This window comes from Bison bison, unplaced genomic scaffold (genome assembly GCF_000754665.1).
Source record: "Bison bison bison isolate TAMUID 2011002044 unplaced genomic scaffold, Bison_UMD1.0 scf7180017864243, whole genome shotgun sequence".
Taxonomy (NCBI): domain Eukaryota; kingdom Metazoa; phylum Chordata; class Mammalia; order Artiodactyla; family Bovidae; genus Bison; species Bison bison.
Genome location: NW_011494815.1, coordinates 3,944,081 through 3,958,957, shown reverse-complemented (window position 1 = coordinate 3,958,957; position 14,877 = coordinate 3,944,081). Strand labels below are relative to the sequence as shown.

The 14,877-nt window shown below is 43.2% G+C and overlaps 1 protein-coding gene across 2 annotated transcripts in view; it reads right to left on the bottom strand.

The window, feature by feature from the left end:
* The window catches only part of FBXO10 (F-box protein 10), a 43,015-nt gene extending 42,745 nt beyond the window's left edge, over positions 1-270 (bottom strand). For both annotated transcript variants that reach the window (XM_010847087.1, XM_010847088.1), the window contains exon 1: positions 187-270. The gene's annotated coding sequence lies outside the window, so the exon portion shown is untranslated. The remainder of the gene's footprint in view (positions 1-186) is intronic.
* Positions 271-14,877: the final 14,607 nt, after the last annotated feature.

The following is a 14,877-nucleotide window of genomic DNA, read 5'->3' as shown; positions in this document are numbered from 1 at the left end:
GCGGGCGGCCTGAGGGCAGCCCTCCCGGTGCAGCCGGGGCCAGGTGCTCAGACTCCTTGGCCGGCAGCCTCGCGAAGCGCCCGAGGTCCCCGGGAGGCAGCCCCAGGGCGCCCGAGCCCCCTCCCCAGGGCCGCCCCCCGCTCCGGGGCCAGGGCATCCCGGGGTCTCGGGCTGTCTCCCCCTTACCTCGCCGGGAGCTGTCCGGGGCGCTAGCCCACAGCACCGCGGGCCTCGGGCGCCGGGGCCGCAGCCACCTGAGCGAGGACTGCGGCGCGGGGCCAGGGGCGGGCACGCCTCGAGCCCCGCCTAGGGGCGGTATTTGCCGCGCTGGTGCGGGGCGGCAGCCGTCACGTGACGCGCGGGGAGGGGATGCCGGGAGCGGCGGGCGCGCGGCCGGGCTGGGCTTCCGGACCACCGCGGCGGAAAGGAACCCGGAGTCTCCTCAGGGAGGGTAGGGAGAGGGAGACGTGAACGGGGCGGATGAGGCTTCAGACGCTACGAAGTTGAGCTCGCGGAAGGACGATTAAGGCTGGTACTGCATGGCCCCCTGGAGCAGAAATAGAGTCGGTGGGTGGAAATTGCAGGCAGGCGACTGGGGTCACTATGAAGAAGATTCTTCCAGTCACCAGTTATCTGTCGGTGTAATGGGCTGTTCTAGGAGGTAATGAGCAACTTTGTAGGTGTGCGCAGAGGGGCTGGTTCATTCATTCAACGAACTGACCGCTGGCTATGGTCCAAATAATATGCTGGGAGTATATATTAAATGATTTTATGTATACACACTACCTGTCACATACTTGTTGCTGCTGCTGCTGTTATTATGGGCACAGACGTGAACAAAGCTGATGTGGCTTCTGTCCTCCTTAAGTTAATTTCTGAGTGAAGAAGGTAGACATTAATCAGATATCATTTAAATAATTTGTAGTAAGTGCATGGGAAGAACCCAGATTTAAAACTAGGGGGCAAGGGAGGGTGGTCAGGAGTTAGCCAGACAGAAGAGAGGCCGGTAAAGCCTCTATGAAAGCTCTTGGGTGGGGTGGGGCAAAGAAGAGAAGATTGCTCTTTGGGTAAATGGAAGATGTCCAGTTTGTCTGAAGCTTATTGTGTTGACAGAGAACAGTGTAAGTGAAATTAAAGCCAGGTAGGGATCAGATCATGCAACATTTAGTAAGGCACAATAAGGATTTAAAAATTCTATGTAAAAGGAAGGCAAAGAAGGGGTGAAGGATGTGGGTGATTTGAGACCCCCCCTCCCTCTTTTAGTATGATAGGAGTCGTGGGGAAGATCCCTTGAAAAAGGAAATGGCAACCACTCCCATTTTCTTGCCTGGAAAATTCTGTGGACGTAGGAGCCTGGCAGGCTACAGTCCATGGGTTCACAAAGAGTCAGACCAAACCTTAAAAAAAAAAAAAAAGAAGAAGAAGAAGTATGCCAGCTACTATGTGGAGAATAGACAAAGTAAGAGTGGAAGCATGGAGGTTGGTTAAAACTTGGACTGCAGTGATGGTAGTGAAGATGGAAGTAGATTCAAGGAACTTTATTGAGGTAGTCAGCCTCAAGGCTTGATAGGGGAAACTAGGGGGATTCCCCAGTCTTTTAGCTTAATGTGATTGGATCCATGAAAATGCTATTTTGTGAACTATTATCAGTGTCAGTTCAGTTGCTCAGTCATGTCCGACTCTTTGCAACCCCATGAACTGTAGCACACCAGGCCTCCCTGTCCATCACCAACTCCTGGAGTCCACCGAAACCCATGTCCATTGAGTCAGTGATGCCATCCAGCCATCTCATCCTCTGTCGTCCCCTTCTCCTCCTGCCCCCAATCCCTCCCAGCATCAGGGTCTTTTCAAATGAGTCAGCTCTTTGCATCAGGTGGCCAAAGTATTGGAGTTTCAGCTTCAACATCAGTCCTACCAATGAATGTTCAGGACTGATCTCCTTTAGGATGGACTGGTTGGATCTCCTTGCAGTCGAAGGGACTCTCAAGGATCTTCTCCAACACCACAGTTCAAAAGCATCAATTCTTTGGCGCTCAGCTTTCTTTATAGTCCAACTCACACATCCATATATGACTACTGGAAAAACCATAGCCTTGACTAGACAGACCTTTGTTGGTAAAGTAATGTCTCTGCTTTTTAATATGCTATCTAGGTTGGTCATAACTTTCCTTCCAAGGAGTAAGCGTCTTTTAATTTCATGGCTGCAGTCACCATCTGCAGTGATTTTGGAGCCCCAAAAAATAAAGTCAGCCACTGTTTCTATTTCCCCATCTATTTGCCATGAAGTGATGGGACCAGATGCCATGATCTTAGTTTTCTGAATGTTGAGCTTTAAGCCAACTTTTTCACTCTCCTCTTTCACTTTCATCAAGAGGCTCTTTAGTTCTTCTTCACTTTCTGCCATAAGGGTGGTGTCATCTGCATATCTGAGGTTATTGATATTTCTCCCTGCAATCTTGATTCCAGCCTGTGTTTCCTCCAGCCCAGCGTTTCTCATGATGTACTCTGCATATAAGTTAAATAAGCAGGGTGACAATATACAGCCTTGACGTACTCCTTTTCCTATTTGGAACCAGTCTGTTGTTCCATGTCCAGTTCAAACTGTTGCTTCCTGACCTGCATACAGGTTTCTCAAGAGCCAGCTCAGGTGGTCTGGTATTCCATCTCTTGAAGAATTTTCCACAGTTTATTGTGATCCACACAGTCAAAGGCTTTCACATAGTTAATAAAGCAGAAATAGATGTTTTTCTGGAACTCTTTAGCTTTTTCGATGATCCAGCAGATGTTGGCAATTTGATCTTTGGTTCCTCTGCCTTTTCTAAAACCAGCTTGAACATCTGGAAGTTCACGGTTCACGTACTGCTGAAGCCTGGCTTGGAGAATTTTGAGCATTATAGCATGTGAGATGAGTGCAATTGTGCAGTAGTTTGAGCATTCTTTGGCATTTCCTTTCTTCGGGATTGGAATGAAAACTGACCTTTTGCAGTCCTGTGCCCACTGCTGAGTTTTCCAAATTTGCTGGCATATTGAGTGCAGCACTTTCACAGCATCATCTTTCAGGATTCGAAATAGCTCAACTGGAATTCTATCACCTCCACTAGCTTTATTTGTAGTGATGCTTCCTAAGACCCACTTGATTGCACATTCCAGGATCCAGGAACTATTATAAGGGGAACATATTTGGTGGGGGCGGTAGCGGGGGGGTGTCAAGAACTCAATGTTGGACTTGTTAAATTTTAAATGCCTGTGTGTCAGCCAAATGGAGATCAAAAGATATTTTGATACAGACCTCTGGATTTTGGAAGAAAATGTCAACTACAGAAATCTAACTTCAAAGACCTACAGGACCTTCTAGAACTAACACTAAAAAAGATGCCCTTTTCAACATAGGGGACTGGAATGCCAAAGCAGAAAGTCAAGAGATACCTGGAATAACAGGTAGATTTGGCCTTGGAGTACAAAATGAGGCATGGAAAAGGCTAATAGAGTTTTGCCAAGAGAATGCACTGTCATAGCAAACACCCTCTTCCAACAACACAAGAGACAACTGTACACATGGACATCACCAGATGGTCAATACGAAAATCAGATTGATTATATTCCTTGCAGCCGAAGATGGAGAAGCTCTTTACAGTCAGCAGAAACAAGACCAGGAGCTGCGTGTGGCTCAGATCATGAACTCCGTATTGCCAAATTCAGACTTAAATTGAAGAAAGTAGGGAAAACCAGTAGACCACTCAGGTATGACCTAAATCAAATCCCTTATGATTATATAGTGGAAGTGACAAATAGATTCAAGGTTTTAGATCTGATAGATAGAGTGCCCGAAGAACTATGGATGGAGGTTTGTAACATTGTACAGGAGGCTGTGGTCAAAACCATCCCCAAGAAAAAAAAATGCAAAAAGGCAAAATGGTTGTCTGAGGAGGCCTTACAAATAGCTGAGAAAAGAAAGAAAAAAAAAGCAGAGGAGAAAAGGAAAGATATATCCATCTGAATGCAGAATTCCAAAAATAGCAAGGAGAGATAAGAAAGCCTTCCTCAGTGATCAGTGCAAAGAAACAGAGGAAAACAAATGGGAAAGACTAGAGATCTCTTCAAGAAAATTAGGGATTCCCAAGAGAACATTTCATGCAAAAATGGGCACAATAAAGGACAGAAATGATATGATTCTAACAAAAGCAGGAGATATTAAGAAGAGGTGGCAAGAATACACAGAAGTCCTATACAAAAAGATCTTCATGACCCAGATAACCACGACGGTGTGATCACTCACCTAGAGCCAGACAGTCTGGAGTGTGAGGTTAAGTGGGCTTTAGGAAGCACGACTACAACCAAAGCTAGTGGAGGTGAGGGAATTCCAGTTGATCTATTTCAAATCCTAAAAGATGATGCTGTGAAAGTGCTGCACTCAGTATGCCAGCAAATTTGGAAAACTCAGCAGTGGGCACAGGACTGCAAAAGGTCAGTTTTCATTCCAATTCCAAAGAAAGGCAATGCCAGAGAATGTTCAAACTACTGTACAATTACACTCATCTCACACTCTAGCAAAGTAATGCTCAAAATTCTCCAAGGCAGGCTTCAACAGTCATGAACCAACAACTTCCAGATGTTCAAGCTGGATTTAGAAAAGGCAGAGGAACCAGAGATCAAATTGCCAAGATCTGGATCATGGAAAAAGCAAGAGAATTCCAGAAAAACATCTATTTCTGCTTCATTGACTACGCCAAAGCCTTCGGATCACAACAAACTGTGGAAATTTCTTCAAGAGATGGGAATATCAGACCACGTGACCTGCCTCCTGAGAAATCTGTATGCAGGTCAGGAAGCAAGAGTTAGAAACGGACATGGAACAACGGACTGGCTCCAAATTGGGAAAGGAGTACATCAAGGCTGTATATTGTCACCTGCTTATTTAACTTATATGCAGAGTACATTATGCAAAATGCAGGGCTGGATGAAGCACAAGCTGGAATCAAGATGCCAGGAGAAATATCAATACCACCCTAATGGCAGAAAGCAAAGATGAACTAAAGAGCCTCTTGATGAAGGTGAAAAAGGAGAGTGAAAAAACTGGCTTAAAACTCAAAGTTCAAGAAACTTCATGACATCCGGTTCCATAACTTCATGGCAAATAGATGGAGAAACAACGGAAACAGTGACAGACTTATTTTTGGGGCTCCAAAATCACTGCAGATCGTGACCACAGCCATGAAATTAAGAGGCTTGCTCCTTGGAAGAAAAGCTACGACCAACCTAGACAGCATGTTAAAAAGCAGATATGTTACTTTGCCAATAAAGGTCCATGTAGTCAAAGCTATGGTTTTTCCAGTAGTCATGTATGGATGTGAGAGTTGGACCATAAAGAAAGCTGAGCGCCATAGAATTGATGGTTTTGGACTGTGGTGTTGGAGAACTCTTGAGAGTCTGTTGGACTGCGAGGAGATCCAACCAGTCCATCCTAAAGGATATCAGTCCTGAATATTCACTGGCAGGACTCATGCTGAAGCTCCAATACTTTGGCCACCTGATGCTTAGAACAGAGTCATTGGAAAAGACCCTGATGCTGGGAAAGATTGCAGAAAAGGGGACGACAGAGGATGAGATGGCTGGATGGCATCACCAACTCGACAGACATGAGTTTGAGCAAGGTCTGGGAGTTGGTGATAGACAGGGAAGCTGGGGATGCTGCAGTCCATGGGGTCACAAAGAGTTGGACACAACTGAGCAACTGATCTGAACTGAATCTAAGAATGCTGTGAAAAACAAATCATTGCAGCATACTGAGGTTTGAAATAGCTGACTTCAGTGATCCCACTGACATATCTCAGTCCTTAGTTCTATACAATGTATTCTCTAAAAATATATTCCATCTATTAATACCATGTGATGAATTGTTATTACAGATTCTGTGTGAGGCCTGAGTTACCATGCAGCTTTTCTTTTATAAATGGAAAGAAAAACACAAAAACACACGCACCCTAAGTCTAAGGCCAACAATTTATTTTAAGCAAAGTCAAAGTTGTACACACTAGCTAGATACAAATAGCAGACCACTCTGACTTAGGTCAGATCAGAACAGGGGAAGTTCAGACTACATCACACTACAATGGGTGTGATGATTTATCTCATTATCTTTGGGCAAAGCTATAACATGTTTAATCCTTTGAAGGGTGTCCCATTGTATGAAACTGGCAGTCTTGATGTCTGTCAAAAAGCAATCAAAAGCCCGAGTTTCTGGATTTGTGCCAGCCAACATTATTGTTTTGGCGTTTCTATGAAACAGTTAAGCCTTTCAAAGGAGTGTAACAGCTTTCTACAAGAGCATGCTGTCTCTCTCATTGGTACAAACATCACTTGCCACATGGAAATTTTGTTTTTAAATATGTGCTTAAATACAAGAACATCATTTGTAAACTGCATCTTTCTGCCCTCACCTCATCTATGCCTGCCTCTATCCCACCGCTAGATGTGCATTGATTTTTCTCCTACATTAGAAAGGACCTGCGCATCTTTGCATTCTGGCACATGGTTGGTATTTATTGTAAAATGATAAGTACACCTACATCATCTCCTTAACCATGTGAACGTTATTTCCCTTGTGTTATAGAAAAGTGAGGCTCAGAGTGATTTGTCCAGGGTCAATATAGTAGACATCTGTCATCCTTTTTGGCTGTCCAATATCTGAATTCATGCCTACATTTGGGAATTCCCCATCCTATGAACTTGCTGGCAATCAGAGCATGCCTTTCACTACAGAAGCTGAAATTGATTTTTTCTTTACTTTTCCACGTGACCCTGATGCTATAAAGTAAATATTCCTTGGACTTGGAATCAGAGATACAACAAAGTTTTATCTTGGAGTAATTCTCTATGGCAACCATAGCAAATGCAGCAAGATGTTTTCTGAGCAATACTGGCTGCCATGATAGTCCAGGGACCTCTGGCTTGGTAGTAAGTGGTGGCATCTGCTGCTGCTAAGTCGCTTCAGTCATGTCTGACTCTGTGCGACCCCACAGATGGCAGCCCACCAGGCTCCCCCGTCCCTGGGATTCTCCAGGCAAGAACACTGGCGTGGGTTGCCATTTCCTTCTCCAATGCATGAAAGTGAAAAGTGAAAGTGAAGTTGCTCAGTCGTGTCCGACTCTGTGTGACCCCATGGACTGCAGCCTACCAGGCTCCTCCGTCCATGGGATTTTCCAGGCAAGAGTACTGGAGTGGGGTGCCATTGCCTTCTCCGAAGTGGTGGCATCTAATCCTCAGCAAAGGTGGTGTCCTCACTGCACCAGTTGCATGGAGTGACAAAGGGGGATATGTTCCAGTTGCCTAGTCTCCAGGCCTCCTGGTGATGCTACCTATAATCCTTTATAATGAATTACTTTTCTCCTTACATCTACCAAAACTGGATTTTGGTGTTTGCAAGTTAAAAAATCTGACTCATAGAGTCACGTAATAGCAGAGCTTAGGACTTTGAACTGATTCTAATGTTCCTTCCTAACATAAACCTGTACTCTTCAACAGCCCACATTTTCTACAGTACATTTTGATGTCTCTGAATCACCCTTTATTCACCAAATTTATCTTTTAATGTCAGGGGATTGTTGAATATTTCAGTCGCACAGTGAGGCAGCTGCCAAGGAACATAGTTTCAAATGTAGCAGCATCACTGTACAGTTGTTCATGTAATATTAAAATTTGTTTGTATTCTTATCCTTTATAGGCCTAAGCAGAAAATGAAAATACTACTTATGTGACTGAGAAACAGGTGAAAATAATCAGAAGTGCTTAGAACAGATCTTTAGGTTTAGCAGAATGCTTATTGGACTAAAGTCAACTGTGTGTTTCTGAAGACAATTTAAGAACCTTTTATATAACTGAAAATATTTCATAAGGTACTGTGTTTAAGAGTGTAAGTGATTGTGTAATGTGTTTACATCTCAGCAACAACAAGTCGATTCAACTTTTAGATGTGTACTTTCTATGTTTTTGTGAACTTGCACAAAAGCAGGCAAATGGTACCACCTCCACTCCAGTACTCTTGCCTGGAAAATCCCATGGATGGAGGAGCCTGGTAGGCTATAGTCCATGGGGTTGCTAAGAGTCGGACACGACTGAGCGACTTCACTTTCACTTTTCACTTTCATGCATTGGAGAAGGAAATGGCAACCCACTCCAGTGTTCTTGCCTGGAGAATCCCAGGGACGGGGGAGCCTGGTGGGCTTCCGTCTATGGGGTCACACAGAGTCGGACATGACTGAAGCGACTTAGCAGCAGCAGCAGCAAGCATAGCTGTAATACTGAGTGCACACAAGTAGCAACTGTTCACGTCTCCTGGGTGACGTCTGTAATACAGTACGTAAGAATCTTGGTGCTTTATTTATAATTTATTATTGTAGCCTTTAAAAAATAGGTTATTGAGGCTCTCTTGTGTTGTGTAACTTGGAATTGCAGTATATATACTAGCCAGCAGATGTCAGGATGGGATCTCTTTCTTAAGACTAAAGTATGAAAACACAATAAACAACAGGAGTTCCTAAAAGAATCAACGGTCTTCTTGCTCTTCAGTGCTCAATACACTTCAGTCACACTTCACAGTCTTCCTTAACACATATACTTTAGCATTTTTTCGACCCCTCCTCCCACCAGCACTTTTATGTGGACAGTTCCTATTCATCCAAATCAGTCACTTCCACGGGGAACCCTCCCTGCTTCTTCCCCATCCCAGGAAGCCAGGGCTCCTTTATTCTATGTTCTTACAGCCATGTTAGTTTACTCTCATAGCAGTTTACATAATGACTTAATTATTGATGAATTTAGGTAATATCCAACTCCCCTGCTATTTTGTAAGCCTCTTATGGATTGGTACAATGACTGAAATCTTCTCTTCTGTATCCCTCACCTACCACAGTGCCTGGTCCTCTGTAGTCACTAAATAAAATAAGTATCTGTGAATGTGAACACCTCCACCAAGGAGACTGGGAATATTTTTGGAGGCCTAGACAACAGGTAGTGTCTGAAAGCCACTGGTTGCTTTAAAAAATAGATTTCCTAAGCTCCATCCATAGCAGTTCTGATTCAGTAGGTCTTTGTTTAAAAGCTTATTGTGTGGTTTGCAGCCTGCTTTGGAAAAGCCCTCTGCATGTGGTGCCCGACACTGCCAGTGTTCTTTTCCCTATTATACTTGAACCTCTCCTTTGGCAAGGGGCATCTGTGTATGAAAACTGTCCCTAGTATGCATTCTTTGATTCCCAAGTACCTGACACCCAGCCTAGTATCCACTGACTCTTAAAATTTTATGTGAAAAAAACATCAGGTACCCATAAACACGAAGACATACTTATTGTAAGAGTTCTTTTCCTACCAAGAAATGAGTACTACAAATATGCTATTTTACTATCTTATTTACATATGGAATTGGAAGGAAGGAAATAAGTGATAATCTGAGTCTACAGTATCTAGCACCGTTTCTGGCATCCCCCCTGCTCCCCCCCTACCCCGTTCTTCTCTGCTATTCACTGTAAACTCAAGAAAGGTGAAATTACTAACAGTGGTCTAAGTTTGATATGCTTAAGAAAACAGGCTGAAAAAAATTTTAAGTGCTTTCTGTCAGATCAGGAATAAATAAGCACCCTGCAACTTAGGGAACAATAAAGTAAAAAATACAAATTCTTTTTATGGTGATGAACTTCTAAGCAGTAGAAGGCTTGCTAACAACAGTGAGGGTTTGGTTAGAGGAAAAAGTAGATGTTAAATTAAATGCCCTTCTCTTCAGCTTCTTTAACAGCATCATTGTTTCACTAAGCTAACAACAGTATTTTACTAAGAATGATTTTCTCAAGATTTAATAGGTTTAAGGTTTAACTTACACTTTTATTTTTATGTTCAGTAAAGAATCTGTGTCTTACACTTGTGACCAATGAAAACAATGGTTATTACAAAAATTGAGTGAAATTCTATAATTGATGTGAAGGTTCAATAGAAAGCTTGTTAAATTTTATTCAGAAGTATACCAAAAATATATAGATGTTGAATTTTACTAATGATGGTAAGATGAGCAGTTCATTGGATCATTTCCTGGTTCTAATTTTCATCTAGCACATTTCTAAACATTTTTTTTTGCAATATCTTTATTATTTCAAGTAATTTATATATTGTTTTTCTTCTATCAGCTGAGATAATCAGAGACAATGCAATTTGAATTTGGGGAAGAAGAGCATCACATACATTCCCACTGCTGCATCACACCCAGCAGGAGTCTTCATTATGTTTCCACACTGTCCCATATAAAGTAGTCTTCAGTCTCTTGGTATCACAAACATATGTGCACTTAGCTACTTTCTTCCCTCCTAAATAAACATACAAATTGGGGGAGAGTAAGTTATAGTAGGTCAACTGTGGTCCTTGTCAGATGACTATATATACCTTAGCTGTGAAACCAACAAGCTGACCTAATGGAAACAGTTCAAAAGGTCATGTTAGTGATACACATCTCTTTGGAAAACAAAACTAAAGGATTCTGTTTTTCAGAACAGGAATTTTCCTCTCCACTGAAAGGAAAGGAAAAGTATTTGGGGCCAAAAGATCAGATAGGAAAACCAAGAGTCAGTGAAGAATCTCTACCATAAATAAAGAGGACTGAGGAGTGAAGCCTGGGACACCCACCAGTGTCAGAGGTTAGAGACGAAGAGCCAACAAAAGAATCTGAGGAAGGGTGGGTGAGTGGAACAGAAAAGGCAGATTAAGAGGAAAATCGAGCAGGCCTGGTAAGGTGGTTAAAATAGCAAGGAAGTGTGTTGAATGCTGCTGAAAGGGCAAGACAGGTTAGTTAACCTTGACAAGAGCAGTTCCAAAAGATTGGTGGGGATGCAAACCTAACTGGAATGGGTTCGGGAGATAACAGGAGGAAGGAATGAAAATAGAAACAGTCTTCTTGAAGCATTTAACTGAGAGCAGAGAAATGGGATGGAAGATGGAGAGGGGTGAGGATTCAAGAGGATTATGGTGGATGCTGTGCCGAACCACCCAGATTTCAACTTTGGATGAAGGAACTCAATCCGCCAGCAGCTATGAGGTTTGGCTACAGATACCACACAGCTGCATCCCCCTCAGGAGATGCTTTCAGCTGAAGGAAGCTGCCTGCGTACAGTACACCGGCCCAGCAGCCCCTGTGCGGTGGCTAGGCAATCCAAGGGCAGAAAGGCCCTGCCCTCTGGCCTTGTTCAGGACTTCTCTGAAGGGCCATCAGCATCAGATACCTGTGGGACTGACTGAAGCTGCTTTTTCAACCAGGGCAACTATTCTGGCTTGCCCAGGACTGAGGTTTCCATGCTAAACTGGGATAGTCCTGCATGGTTGATCACCCTATTTGCAGCTGCACTACAGTTCAACTTCTCCTCCTGCCCAAGCTTGTTTCACTTGCTCTCGGAAGTGCTTCCCCTTCCCCCCAAGAACTCCCCCTAAAACCTCCTATACAAAATCTCAGCATCTCCAGGGGAAGAAACTTGCAACAGGGCTTTTTTTCAGTCAGAGGAAATCACAGCCCTTTTGAATCCTATAGGGAATGATCCAGTAAAAGAAAAGGGAGGGAGATTTGATGGGTCACAATTGTTGGGTAGCTGATGCAGGTGGGATTGAGGAGTTTGGCCTTAAATAGGAGAGGGCTTTCCTAACGGAATCTACGTGACCTAGGTATCAAACCTGTGTATCCTGCATCTCTCCCTGGAGAAACCCATGGACAGAGGAGCCTGATGGGCTACAGTCCATGGGGTCGCAGAGTTAGACGCCACTCAGCGACTAATACTTTGACTTTCCTAATGGGAGGGAGGGTACAGCTACTGGTGGGTGGGTCATCACGGGGTAAGTTTATGGGAGCTTTCCTCTGGATGCCGCTATATTCTCAGGGAAAGAAGAAGCAACACTGTCACCTGAGCTTGAAGATAAGGGGAGATCCTAGAGGTCTGAGAAGGTGTGACATGTCTATCTAGTGGATTAGAACAAACTAAGGAAATGCAGTGGTTCTACAGGACCCAGTTGAAGTTCAACGGTCATTATTTTCCAGGCAGAACCTGTCAGGGTGTTTCTTTCCAGACACTTCAGCTGCAGAGAGTAGGATTTAACCAGGATGGGGTTTTGCCAGAAAAGTATGACACTAGAGGGAGGGAAGAGATTTGAAGGTGTATGCAAGAATGATTACAACACTGGCTAGTGGAGTGAGTTGAGGCATGAAGGTGGTGAAGCACAGAGACGAGATGGCAGGATAAACATCATAAGAGGGTCTAGTGGGGCTGAGCTATTTGTATTGGAGGAAAGAAATCAAATCTAAATCTGGGCTATGACTGTGGGGTTGAGTGATTAAGGAAGGCTGGGGTCTGAAAATGACTTGCCAGAGAAAGCAGATCTTGGCAGGAGGAAACTTTCAACTTTTCCCCACCAAATCTAAACCTTTATTAAAGTAGCAGGCAGAATGCCCCCATCCCCAAATCACTATTGTCCTAAACTTCAAACCTGTTAATATGTATCTCATATGGCGAGAGGGGGTTTGGAGATGTGATTAAGGATTCGAGGAAGATTCCCTAATTTGTAGTTTAAGCAGCTATGCTGATGGAGCCATTTACTGAATTTAAGCAAAAAATTTCAAGTGAAAAGTAATGGGTCCAGTTTTGGACCTGCCAAGCTGAAAATACCTGAGATGGAGATGCTAGGTGGGCAGATGGATAGCCAAACATGGCCAACATTTCAATTTGAAATAAACATTGGGACTTTCTTCTAGATAGATGGTAATTAAAGCCATGGTCACAGCTGAGGAAGTTTATAAAGAAAAGATAATCCAGGACCAGAAAGTACTTCAAGCCTCATCAGTGAATAATAAAATTCTGCCAAAGATGATGGAACAGATAAGGGATTTACCCTAGATCTGAAGAGAATGAGGCCACAATAACAGGAAATGAGGAAGGAGTGGTATAAACCTATTGGTTTGCTGCTGCTGCTCTAATAAATTATTCAAACTTACAACACAAATTACCTTACGGTTGTGAAGGTCAGAAGTTTGAAACAGGTCTTGAGGGGTTAAAGTCAAGGTGTCTGCAGACCTGTGGCCCTTCCAGAGGTTCTGGGGGAAAATCTGTGCCCCACCCTTCCCAGCTTCTGGAACACAGAGGCAGCCCACATTCCTTGGCATGTGGCCGTATCATTCCAACCTCTGCTTCTGTTGTAACATCTTCTCTGACTCTGCTTTCTTTCTCCCTCTTCTAAAACCCATGTGATTACACTGGGTCCACCCAGATAATCTAAGATATTCCCTGTACCTCCAGAGTCTTCCCTGAATTCATTCTTTCCCCTACACTACATTCCTCCGAATCAACATGTACTGGTCTGCTCATTCCATCCTCTTTGACCTTCCCTTCTATGCCCCACATTGCATCTAGGTTTAAGCAAGCAATTTTGAACTCCTCTTGATCAATATGATTTGAACACCTTAATCAATTCCTACCTGGCTCCCCCTTCTCTACCCTTTCCCCATAAGATAAATGTAATTATTCCTTCAAATCTGAACCAGCAGCAAGGTGAGGTCCTTCAGATATCCATTTGTGTGGCATCCTTTGATGAACTATAGACCCCAAAATGGCAGTCCCATGATTGTCCATTCCCAGCTTCTAGCACAAGAGCATGGCATATAATAGAAACTGTAACTGATAAATGAGTTATTAATCTCTGGGACTTTTGTCCATGGAATTCTCCAGGCAAGAATACTAGAGTGGTTGCCATTCCCTTCTCGGGGGAATCTTTCTGACCCAGGCATCGAACCCAGGTCTCCCATGTTGCAGGCAGATTCTTTACCATCTGAGCCACCAGGGAAGCCCTTAAAAAGCCAGACCTTATGTTAAATCATCTTCCTTATAAATATTTGCAAGAGAACAAGCACCTTACTTTAAAATAATAAGACAGTTCTGTAATGTTGGAGGCTGTTTCACACTTTGCCAGATTCTGCCCTGTACTTTAGAGCAGGTGTCCCATAAGCCACACTCAGTTTGCCGCAAATAAGCCCTTTTTCCAGGAAAGACTAAAGACATAACAGCACCCCCTCATGACACTGAACACCAAGCAATTTAAATACATGGTGAAAAGTTTAGCTGATTTAGTGTGATAAGTTCAGAAAACTAAGCCTAGGAAAATCAAAAGGATATGCAGGAAAAGGCAACAACAAACAGTGTTTGGAGTCCTAATGAAATCAATCTAATGAAAATCACACTAATAAGTACATAGAAAGGAAGCAGAAATGAGAGACAGAGGTAAGGACAGGGAAGAGACATAATCCTCACATGGAGAAGTCAGCAGGCAACGTCTAAAACAGAAAAAGTAACAACATAATCGTTATTTACAGACAGGAAGGTAAACTCAATGTAATTCTTGAAAAAGAGGTAAATGTCATGGTGTCTGGGAGGAAAGTTAAGGACTCTCTCCTTCTCCCAACAAACCTGGAGAACTGCCTGACTTTAAAAATACAGCATTTTCCCCTTTGGTGGTATTACATATTCTCAGCCTCAAGCAGTAAAACTGCCTTTCATAAAGACTGCTTAAGAATAGAAGCATGTTGTTAGCAAATTCTCCAGTCCCAAACAGGAGGAACTCAATGTGGTTTGTAATAGTCTCAATGTTACAGTAGTCTCACCAGTGATTGTTCGTTTGCAGCAAAAATGTGGGTTAAGAAAAATAAAAGCCCTATTTTTCTTATTAAAAATATAGACTAATAGTCCCATGCTTAAATGACATGTTTGTGTGCTGGCTTCTATAAAACATAACTAATGGAGAGGAATTCTTCAACAAATATACTCCAAACAGAAGTAAAGTACACAGAAATGACTCACAAGACAGGGCCAG